Source organism: Macaca thibetana, chromosome 2 (genome assembly GCF_024542745.1).
Source record: "Macaca thibetana thibetana isolate TM-01 chromosome 2, ASM2454274v1, whole genome shotgun sequence".
NCBI classification, from domain to species: Eukaryota; Metazoa; Chordata; class Mammalia; order Primates; family Cercopithecidae; genus Macaca; species Macaca thibetana.
Genome location: NC_065579.1, coordinates 39,344,243 through 39,356,317, shown reverse-complemented (window position 1 = coordinate 39,356,317; position 12,075 = coordinate 39,344,243).

Sequence of the window (12,075 nt, the reverse complement as noted above, 5' to 3'; positions counted from 1 at the left end):
AGTCCTGTGTTCCATCCAGTAAACACACTGCTTCCTAGAATTAATGTCTCCTTGCAGAAAGGAAAAGTAAGTTTGAATGTCATTTTGTGTGTGAACTGTAAAATGAGTTTGGTTACATTTCAAAGTTGCTCTTTCTTGCCCTTTTTTTTTTGCCGTCTAATAGTCATGGCCAACTCATCCATTAGCTACAGTTAGAACAGTATCTAGGGACTGAGATACTTTTAAGGGCCTGCAGAACTGTTTTAATTTTAATTTCTTTTAAAATCAGAATAAATAAAAATAAATAGACAATAATAAATACATAAAAATAATCCAGTGTACTTAAAGCCACTGAACTCTACAGTTAAAAAATGGTTAAAATGGGCAGGGCCCGGTGGCTCAAGCCTGTAATCTCAGCACTTTGGGAGGCCGAGACGGGCGGATCACAAGGTCAGGAGATCAAGTCCATCCTGGCTAACACGGTGAAACCCCGTCTCTACTAAAAAATACAAAAAAACTAGCCATGCGTAGTGGCGGGCGCCTGTAGTCCCAGCTACTCGGGAAGCTGAGGCAGGAGAATGGCGTAAACCCGGGAGGCGGAGCTTGCAGTGAGCTGAGATCTGGTCACTGCACTCCAGCCTGGGCGACAGAGCGAGACTCTGTCTCAAAAAAAAAAAAAGGTTAAAATGGGAAATGTTATGTTATGTATATTTTACCACAATAATAAAAAAGAACCCAGCATGGATTGTATTCATCTTTATACCAATGCAGTTGTAAAATATAATTTTTAATATTTATTATGGAGGAAGGGGCCCACAGATTCAAAACCCCCCAAAGCTCATGAATGTTATAATTTGGCCCTGTTAGTAGTTGGTTAATTGATATCAAGGATAAGTTTTGTATTTATGGACCAAATCATAAGGACTGCACTTCTCTCACTTCTTCATGGCCTAACCAGGAAGGTTACACACCATGACCCAGATTCCTACCACCTGCCACCTGGTGACAGCTACACAGACTGTTCAGGGGAGATACTGAGTACAGTGGTTCTGAGAGACTTGTTAGTTTTGGTCTCCACACAGCAGGTCCTACCTTATTTAGCACAGTGAAGCCAGACACTCTGAGGTAGTCAATTTTACTCCAAAGGGCATTTCTCATGCTTCTCTTTATTAACAAATCTGTCCCTCTTTGGATGACCAAAACAGTCTTCTGGCAGATCTCCTTGACTTGGCTTTTCTCATACCCAAACCAGAATTATCTTTGCAAACATGTATCTCCCTGGAATAAAATTATTCAATGACTTCCAACATTTTTGTTATTTCAGAAAGCTTGATAGAAATCCCACTTTAACTCATGACAGTGCTTTTAAAAGTAACTAAAAAACTACTTTAGTTTGTGCTGGAGTTATATGAGCATGGTTACTACAATTAATAAATTTTGAGGATACAAATGAATTATTTTCCAGATGCATAGTTAGTGTTGCAACGTGGTCTTACACCCATGGACCCTTGGGAGAAAGATCATGAATGGATCCTTGGAAGTGAAAAGGTGTGGAGATCCCTAGAAATGTCTCAGCAGTCTGCCTGACCATTCTGGGAGGGCAGTATCACTCTGGCCAAAGATAAATTACTGACTAGCTGACTATGGTAGAGAAGGCGGAGGAAGATGAAGAAACATCACATTAAAATTCAAAGCAAAAGGCCGGGCGCGGTGGCTCAAGCCTGTAATCCCAGCACTTTGGGAGGCCGAGACGGGCGGATCACGAGGTCAGGAGATCGAGACCATCCTGGCTAACACGGTGAAACCCCGTCTCTACTAAAAAATACAAAAAACTAGCCGGGCGAGGTGGCGGGCGCCTGTAGTCCCAGCTACTCGGGAGGCTGAGGCAGGAGAATGGCGTAAACCCGGGAGGCGGAGCTTGCAGTGAGCTGAGATCTGGCCACTGCACCCCAGCCTGGGCGACAAAGCGAGACTCTGTCTCAACAACAACAACAAAAAAAAACCAAATAAAATTCAAAGCAAAGTGAAAGCTTGTCTTGAGCAAAGGTGAATGACTCAGCAAGAAATTGTTTACAGGATTTTAGTTACTGCTTTCTGCAATTCTTATATTAAATAAAAAGCAGATTTTCATTATCTACTGGAAGTAATTCCATTACTCACCAGATAACAAATAAGCAACAAACACACTTCCTAGAATATTTTTTAAATCCTAAAGTGAAAGCAGTGCTTAGAATCACAAATGCTTGGCATATATGGTCGTTGACAAAAATTTGGTCTTTGGTGGAGTGAAAGCTTTGGTTTTTACGTTCAGTTCCGCTTGTTTGTTTATCGTTGTAGTCCATAGTTATCATTTCACATTCCTACATTCAATCCCCTTTCTTCTAGTAACAGTCATACACACACACCCACATTCACACAAACAAATTTTCTTGGGAAAAAAATTTTTTTTTTCCACATTTGGAATATCCTTCAAGACTCCCATCAGCTTTGGAGGGCACCAAGTCCTGTGCTCTCTGCTACTTCTCCTTTGAGTATCAGAGTGATCTCATGTTCCATTCAAAACAAAATTGGACAGGGTGCAGTGGCTCACTCCTGTAATTCCCAGTACTTTGGGAGGCTGAGGCAGGTGGATCACTTGAGGTCAGGCGTTCGAGACGAGCCTGGCTAACATGGTGAAACCCGTCTCTTTTTTTGTATCTAAAAAACTACAAAAATTAGCCGGGTGTGGTGGCACATGTCTGTAGTCCCAGTTATTCAGGAGGCTGAGGCAGGAGAAATGCTTGAACCTGGGAGGCAGAGGTTGCAGTGAGCCAAGACCGCGCCACTGCACTCCAGCCTGGGCAACAGAGCAAAACTGTGTCTCACACACACACACACACACACACACACACACACACACACAAAAGTTTATCATGCCTGTAATCCCAGCACATTGGGAAGCCCAGGCAGGCAGATCACTTGAGGTCAGGAGTTCAAGGCCAAGCTGGCCAACGTGGTGAAACCCTGTCTCCACTAAAAACACAAAAATTAGTTCAGCATGGTGGCGGGCACCTGTAATTCCAGCTACTAACTAGGGAGACTAAAGCAGGAGAATCACTTGAAACCGGGAGGTGGAGGTTGCAGTGAGCCGAGATCATGCCACTGCACTTCAGCCTGGGTGACAGAGTGAGACTCCATCTCAAAAAATGGAGAAGGAGAAGGAGAAGGAGGAGAAGGAGAGAAAGGAAAAAAAATTGAGACAAGACAAGGGTCAGCTTCTGTGCTGACCTATCAGCTCTGCCTTCTGGCCACATGCAAGCTGAGAGCAGCTGTTTTGACTGCACGTGGTAAATTCAGGCTGGGCTGCACTCACTCAGGGCCCTTTTTGGCACTATGTTTCTTCCATTTCAAGGATTCAAACACACACACACTCAGTACATTCTTTCCTTGATTTATTTTAGTAATACAAGTAAATGGATTATTCTGAATATTGGGATTATGGTAGTAAACAAATCAAAGTCCTCTATGAAACATTCAGGAATTCAGGTTTATGAGGTGTAGGTGGGCCTATGACCTGGCTTGTCCCTAAACAACACTTAGCCACTCCTTCAATGACTGGTTCAGAAATGTGTCTTGGATGAGGTTCCCTAGAAGCAGAGCCTGAGGCAAGGATTCAGATGTAAGAAAGACAGGGAATGCTGTTAAAGAAACCTCTAAGGGAGCAAGATAGAGAAGGGGAAGGAGCCAAGTAACGACCTGGTGTCAGGTAAAATCTAGTCTTGATCTGGTTTTGTATGTGGAGGGGGAAGCTTGCCTCTGGAACACAAATTGCACTACCGAGTTGTTTCTGCCTTGATTCAAGGAGGTTAGCCTGTTAAGAAACTCCGTATCTATCGGTTATTAGTCTATATATTGAGACAGTGTAACTTTCCCAGCATCCCTAGGCTGGGAGGCTTTTGACAACCAAAAACCCCTCTCATAAACCAAGATCACGGGTTTAAACTGCTGGCCACAGCCTCAAAATAACTGCAGAGAGTGGGGGAGAGGGTAAGGAATGGAAGGGAGGCACCAGCTGATAAAAGGGATCTGAGTGGAGTGCCAAAACATCCACTACTGCATGTGTCCCAACCAAGCTAATCTTAGGCAATGAGATTTAATTCTGCAACTTCTTCTGGAACCATGAGGGAAAATAATCTTTCCTTTTGCTCACTGTGAAATTAGGAGAATGCCTGCCTGCAGCTGCTTGAGCCCTTTTTGGGAACAGCTAACTGAGAAGAAAAAAGAGTAATATAGAGAGGCAGAGTCCTGGTGACAGGGACTCTAATTAGTGTTCTTTTCTCTGCATTCTAGTTTGTCCTGCACCTCAATGTGTCCAATTCCCTTTAGAACCCATCAGTTTAACCTAACTGGCCTGAACTCAGTATTCATGGAATCCAATTCTCTTGCTTTGGAGGAGAGATTAAGTGAGATTAAGGTGACAGAAGATCGAGGATTAGAATCCAAACCTCGTGTTGACTTGTGAGTCAAGCCGAAGGCATGTTCCAGGGCATCAGGGTGCCCTAGCTCTTGGAGAGAACTTAAATTCTTTTGCCAAGGAAACAGTATTTATTTTATAAGGTCAGCCACACTGTAGAAACACAAACAGAAATCTTGCCTGGTGATTGTCCAGTGCATCGCAGTTAATGGAGCATTTTCACATCTGGGATGTCCTTCAAGACTCCTATCAGCTTTGGAGGTACTAAGTCCTGTGCCCTCTGCTACTTCTCCTTGGGATGCCAGAGTGATTACATGTTCCATTCAAAGCAGAATTAGGACAGGATGAGGGCCAGCTTCTGTGCTGACCTCTCAGCTCTGCCTCCTGGCCACATGCAAGCTGAAATCAGCCCTTTCCAGAGGCTGCAGCTGCACGTGGTGAGTGCAGGTTGGGATGCATTCACTCAGGGCCCTTGTTGGCACTATATTTCTTTCATTTCAAGAAGCCAGCAGGCTAGGGGCCAGAGAAGATTCCATCAAGAAATATGAAACATATGCCTCACTGCTCCTTTGCTGTTGTCAAAAAGATCAAAGAATTAACCGTCAATGAATTTCTTTTTCTTTCCTTTTTTTTTGAAACAGAGTCTTGCTCTGTTACCCAGGCTGGAGTGCAGTGGTGTGATCTCAGTTCACTGCAACCTCTGCCTCCTGAGTTCAACGATTCTCATGTCTTAGTCTCCTGAGTAGCTGGTACTACAGGCATGCACCATCACACCTGGCTAATTTTTTTGTATTTTTAGTAGAGATGGGGTTTTGCCATGTTGCCCAGGCTGATCGCTCAAACTCCTAAGTTCAAGCAATCCACCTGCCTCAGCCTCCTACAGTGCTGGGATTACAGGTATGAGCCACCACACCCAGACATCAGTGAATTTCAAGAAGTGGACAAGCATTGTGCCAGAATCAAAGGTAGAAGGGAAACAATCAGTTATTTATTTATTTATTATTTTTGAGACAGGGTCTTGCTCTGTCTCCCAGGTTGGAGTGTAGTGGTGTCATCATAGCTCACTGCAGCCTTGAACTCAGGGACTCAAGAGATCCTTCCACTTCAGCCTCCAGAGTAGTTGGGACTAGAGGGTTGCACCAACATGCCTGGCTAATTTTCCAATTTTTTTGTAGAGACAGGGTCTCACTGTGTTGCCCAGGCTGGTCTTGAACTCCTGGCCTCAAATCAATCCTGCCACCTTGACCACTCAAAGCACTAGCATTACAGGCATGAGCCACTATGCCTGGTCAGAAACAACCAGTTTTTTTTTTTTTAAATTACAAAGTCCAAATTTGAAGAAACTATAAAATTTCAAGCACTCAGTCAGCTGGCTACTTTTGAGTGACCCTTCTCTCACTTCTCAGTTTGAAACTACCCCCAAAGTTTGAAACTGTTATTTCTGAGAAATGTCCTCCAAATATTGGTGATATTTTTGTGAGACTATTTAGTGATGCATTAGAAAATAGAATAGAACTTAAAATTTTTGAAGTTATGATTTCCAACTGAATTTTCATTTTTCGTAAATACAATGCCAAAGGCTATCTCCTTGCATCTAGACAGCTGGGCTGTCTAGCTCAGGTGAGTTTCTTCTTTGTGACTGTCATAGACATAGTGATATGCCACTCAAATCCTCTTCAATGAAGGATTATTGCCCCAACTGCTGGGAGTGGTATTGGCAGAGATAGTCTTCAATCATCAACCCCTTCAGAGATTTTCTCATTTAAAGAGATTATCCTCTCTCAAAGTTACAGTCTTGTCTGGGCATAGTGGCTCACCCCTGTAATCCCAACATGTTGGGAGGCCAAGGTGGGCGGATCACCTGAGGTCAGGAGTTTGAGACCAGTCTGGCCAATAGGGTGAAACCCTGTCTCTACCAAAAATACAAAATTAGCCAGATGTGGTGGCACGTGCCTGTAATCTCAGCTACTCGAGAAAGGCTGAGACAGGAGAATCGCTTGAACCTGGGAGGCGGAGGCTGCAGTGAGCCGAGATCGCACCACTGCCCTCCAGCCTGGGTGACACGGAGGGAGACTGCATCTCAAAAAATAAAAAATAGATTTAAAAAATTAAAAAATTCTAGCTAAATAAGGTCCCTTTAACCTCTCAGTCAAAACTTATTTTTGGTTAAAAAGGAAGTCAACAAGTATCAACAATAACCTACCAGCAAACGACAATTTTCTCTCTATAATTAGGAGAATTGAAAGTTATTTTAAAGAGGAATATTTTTCTCTCTCTGATTCAGTGTAATTCCATGGCTTGTTTTTGTAACACCTGAGATCATTCCACACCCCAGATTTGCAAAAACACCGTGCTAGATAATGTACATTCCCCCAAACAGTGTTTGCGTTGACGTGCCATCACTTGGTCCAGCCCCCTTCCTTCCTTTGTTCCTGCTTGTAGGTGCAGAGGGGCAACAGTCTCTCTCACTGCTGGAAGAGGCGCGTAATTAGCTGGCACAAACTAACCAACCCTAAGTACTGATTGATAAGCAATGTCATAGGAGATTCATTTTTTTTTTTTTTTTTGAGACAAAGTCTCATGCCCAGACTGGCGTACAGTGGCACAATCCCAGCTCACTGCAACCTCCGCCTTCCAGGTTCAAGCAGTTCTCCTACCTCAACCTCCCCAGTAGCTGGGATAACAGGCACCTGCCACCACGCCTGGCTAATTTTTGTATTTTTTGTAGAGACAGGGTTTCACCATGTTGGTCAGGCTGGTCTTGAACTCCTGACCTAAAGTGATCTGCCTACCTTGGCCTCCCCAAGTGCTGGTATAACAGGCCTGAGCCATCGCACCCAGCCAGGCAATTCATTTCTTTTTTTTTTTTTTTTTCTTTTTTTTGAGACACAGTCTCGCACTGTAGCCAGGGCTGGAGTACAGTGGCATGATCTCGGCTCACTGTAACCTTTGCCTCCCAGGTTCAAGAGATTCTCCTGCCTCAGCCTCCCGAGTAGCTGGGATTACAGGTGCCCACCACCACACCCGGGTAATTTTTTATATTTTTAGTAGAGACGGGGGTTTCACTATGTTTACCATGCTGGTCTTGAACACCTGACCTTGTGATTCACCACCTTGGCCTCCCAAAGTACTGGGATTACAGGCGTGAGACACAGCATGCCCCACAGCCGCAGGATTCATTTCTTATGGAAGAACTATGAATTTTGTTTAAAAAGACAATGTGTGTTATGTTAAAGTAACATTGTAAAGTTGTACTTGCAACAACTGTTTCACCAATTACATTGGCTGCTGGCCCTTGCAGCCTTGTCCTCCATCTGATGATGCGGTCATGTTTTTCACACATCAGTTTTATTCTAATTGCCTATTGACAGTTGAGTAACACAAACATTCAGTTCACTCTGTCTTCCTTATATCTCTCTACTTAATTGCTTTTAAAAATGTGAATGGAAATCTTTTCTAGTTTCTACCTTTAAATTTATCGTGTAAATCCTGCTTAGCAACCTTTTTTCACTGCAAAATTCAAATATTTAATGCAACACATAGTCAAAGTGTAAAAAGACAGGGTGGTAAGAAGAGAAATCGTTATGGCAGATAATTGTGACAAAATTTCCCCCTGTTTCTACTTCATGTTGGTTTGGCATCTGGTGTAGACTGGAAATCCAATGAAGATGGAGCTGTCTCCTTTCTAAGCATCCTTAACACTGAGGCCAGAGAAGCAACCATCCATCTTCCTCCTCTAGCCTTGTCCATGTCATTCTCCACAGTACAGGAGGCTTCCCACAGACAATGAGCCTATCAACACATATCAGTGAATCTGGTAACTCTCTCACCTGTGCAGTTCCTGTCAAGGGGCAAAGCAGAGGTGCCCACCTACCCCATTCCCACCCCAGCATAGACTTACTGTTCCATTGGAGCTGGGTTCTTGACTGCTGAGTTGTCCTGCCATTGCTCATGACCCATAGCTGCAGTCGTTTGTGCTGACCCCAGTGCACCTGTCGACCATTCTTCCTGTGGGCACTGGCTCTGGTGCCTCCTTAAATAAGTTGCCTCCCCCTCTATTAGTTATTTGATTGAGAGAAAAAAGAAGAGCTCCATTTGATTAGCGAAAATCATTACTTGTAATTGTAAAACACATGATCGAATATTATTTAAAGAAGTAATTGCCATGGTTCTAGCTAGAACATGACTCTATCCACCCCCAACCAAAAAAAGAAAAGAAAAGGAAAGAAAGGTCTAGTCCTCTTCTTGTTCATCTCAGTGAATGGTACGACTCTCCATCAAGTTGCACCAGTCAGAAATTCCAGAGTCATTTATATTCAATCAATTATCTTAACTCTGGTTGTGATTATCAATTATCTTGTCTCTTGGATTTTGTCACTGCCAAATCATCACTTAAAGAGATTTTTGATGTCTCTGCCACTACTGTACTTGTCTAAGTTGCTTTCCATTCTAGCCTGCACTACTCAGGAGACCTTTGTACATCTCCTCTGGTCCATCTCTAATCCATTGTCCACACAGCAACTAGTGATCTTTGTAAATCTGATCAAATCACTTTTCTGTTTACAACCCTTTAATTGTCTCCTATTGTTCTTAGAATAAAGATCAAAATGAGACTTAGAAACATGGTCAGGCTCATCCCTAACATCTACCAGGCTGAAACAAGAACACAAATAGAGGCCGACATACTAAATTTTTAGATATTTAAAAGTTATAAAACAAGCTGATGAAGAAATTTTAAAAATATGTAATATCCTCCTATTTTGACAAATATATCTTCATGACTCCCAATGAGACCAGATTTACATTTATAATTCTCAGACGTGAAGTTTCTGGCTCAGGGAGAGGTGAGCCCCAAGCCCTGGCTCTTATGTTTCTCACCACGCCAGGTTCCATTCAGCATCACAGGGACCTCACTTGCACATGTGTGTTCACCCAAGTCTGCATGTTCCACATCCCTGATAAATAGCTGCCCTTTAGACAATTTTTGGGCCCAGCAGTGTGCATATCAGTGACCAGGTCCACACTTAAAAGAAAAGACCAGGAAAGAGGGTTGCACAGGCCCTGGAAGCAGGTTCAGAGACATTTGGGCTGGGAATTTCAGAGAACCCAGAGTGTGTTCTAGAAAGAAGGATGATGCAGGTTTCAGATGGGCACGTCCTCTTGACTTCTGTGAATTCCTCACCCCATTGCAAGGGAGTGGCTGGAGAAGGGCCAGAGTGGATGCAGTGCTTTGTGCATTCTCCCATGGCTTTCTGCCTTTTCTCCATACTGGCCTTCTTTAATTCCTTGAATGCTTCAGGTCCTTATTGATAAGGGCCTTTGTACAAGGGGTTCCTCACTTCAGCAACCCATCTTCTTCAGATGTCAGCTAAAGCATTTTGTCTTTGAAGTTGCCTTTCTGATAATTCCCACATTAGTCAGGTGCCCCAATTATGTAGCTTCATAGAATCCCGTACTTTTCATAGCACTTATAACAATTATTAATATAACAGAATAGTTACTATATACCTACTATTTATATAATTAGTCATTTATCTATAAAAAGTTATATAATTAGCTGTTTAGTGTGTTTATCTTCTGCTAGAATATGAATTTCTTTTTTTTTTTTTTTGAGACGGAGTCTCGCTCTGTTGCCCAGGCTGGAGTGCAGTGGCCGGATCTCAGCTCACTGCAAGCTCCGCCTCCCGGGTTTACCCCATTCTCCTGCCTCAGCCTCCCGAGTAGCTGGGACTACAGGGGCCCACCACCTCGCCCGGCTAGTTTTTTGTATTTTTTAGTAGAGAGGGGGTTTCACTGTGTTAGCCAGGATGGTCTTGATCTCCTGACCTCATGATCCACCCGTCTCGGCCTCCCAAAGCACTGGGATTACAGGCTTGAGCCACGGCGCCCAGCCTAGAATATAAATTTCTAAGAGGGCAAGGACTATCTCTTGTGAATCTTTGTCTTCCTAGCGCCTAACATGGTACTTTACATATAATAGGCACTTAAATATATTTGTTAAATGAATGAAAGCATGACTTACGGGCACTCCTCCATTCTCAGGTTCTCCCTGACTTCTACCAGAAGGGAAATTCCTTTTAGAACTCACAATGTATCTTGGTCTCAGTCTCTGGGAGCCACATACAGATTCTTGGAGACTGATGCTAGTGGGAGTCCTCATGGACTTTGATCTGATGGTCCATTTCCAGTTCTAGATGTCTGATTATGGCATATATGCTTAGGAACCACTCATTTAAAAGGACCATCGATTGCTTTAGCCCTAAGTTAAAAGAATCTTCTCACACGTGAAAATTAGATGCAATTATTATTACTATTACTATTATTGAGACAGGGTCTCACTTTGTCACCCAGACTGTAGTTCAGTGGCTCAATCACAGCTCACTGCAGCCTCAACTTCCTGGACTCAGGTGATCCTCCCACCTCAACCTCCCAGGTAGCTGGGACTACAGGTGCATACCACCACACCCAGCTTATTTTTTGTGGAGATGGAGTCTTGCCATGGTGCCCTGGCTGATCTCAAACTCCTAGGCTCAAGTGATCTGCCCACCTCAGACTCCCAAAGTGCTGAGATTACAGGCATGAGCCATTGCGCCCAACCTAGATGCAATTATTTATTATTATTATTATTATTATTATTTGAGACAGAGTCTCGCTCTGTCGCCCAGGCTGGAGTGCAGTGGTACGATCTCAGCTCACTGCAACCTCTGTCTCCTGGGTTCAAGCGATTCTCCTGACTCAGCCTCCTGAGTGGCTGGGGTTACAGGCGCCCACCACCATGCCCGGCTAATTTTTTTCTTTTTTTTGTATTTTTAGTAGAGACGGGTTTCACCATGTTGGTCAGGCTGGTCTCGAACTCCTGACCTCGTGATCCACCCGCCTTGGCCTCCCAAAGTGTCGGGATTACAGGTGTGAGCCACCAGTAATCAGCTGATGCAGTAATCTTTATACCTCTTTCATTATTTAAATATCAATATTAGTGTTTTTATGTCATCTATATGTGGTATGTTGTAATTATTTAAATGAAATTATTTTATAGCCTCAGAGGAAAAATATAAAAATGATATTTGCAATTGTATTCAGTTTCTAGAAATAAATATGTGAAAATATATAATATACTATTGTTTAGCTTTAGAAACATTTTTTTCCTCTATGATGATGATGATGATGATGATTTTTGAGAGGGAGTCTTGCTCTGTGGCCTAAGCTGGAGTACAATAGTGTGATCTCAGCTCACTGCAACCTCTGCCTCCCGGGTTCAAGTGATTCCTCTGCCTCAGCCTCCCAAGTAGCTGGGATTAGAGGTGCCCGCCACCAAGCCAAGCTAATTTTTTGTATTTTTAATAAAGATGGGGTTTCTCCATGTTGGCCAGGCTGATCTTGAACTCCTGACCTCAGATGACCCACTCACCTCAGCCTTCCAAAGTGCTGGGATTACAGGCATGAGCCATCCTGCCCCGCCTAATGTTATTAAGAGACAGGGTCTTGCTCTGTCATCCAGACTGGAGTGCAGTGGCGTGACCACAGCTCACTGCACCCTCTTACTCCTGAGAAACATCCTACAGGTACATGCCACCACACCTGGCTAATTAAAAAAAAAAAAAAATTGTAGAAATAGAGCCTTGTCATGTTGCTTAGGCTGGTCT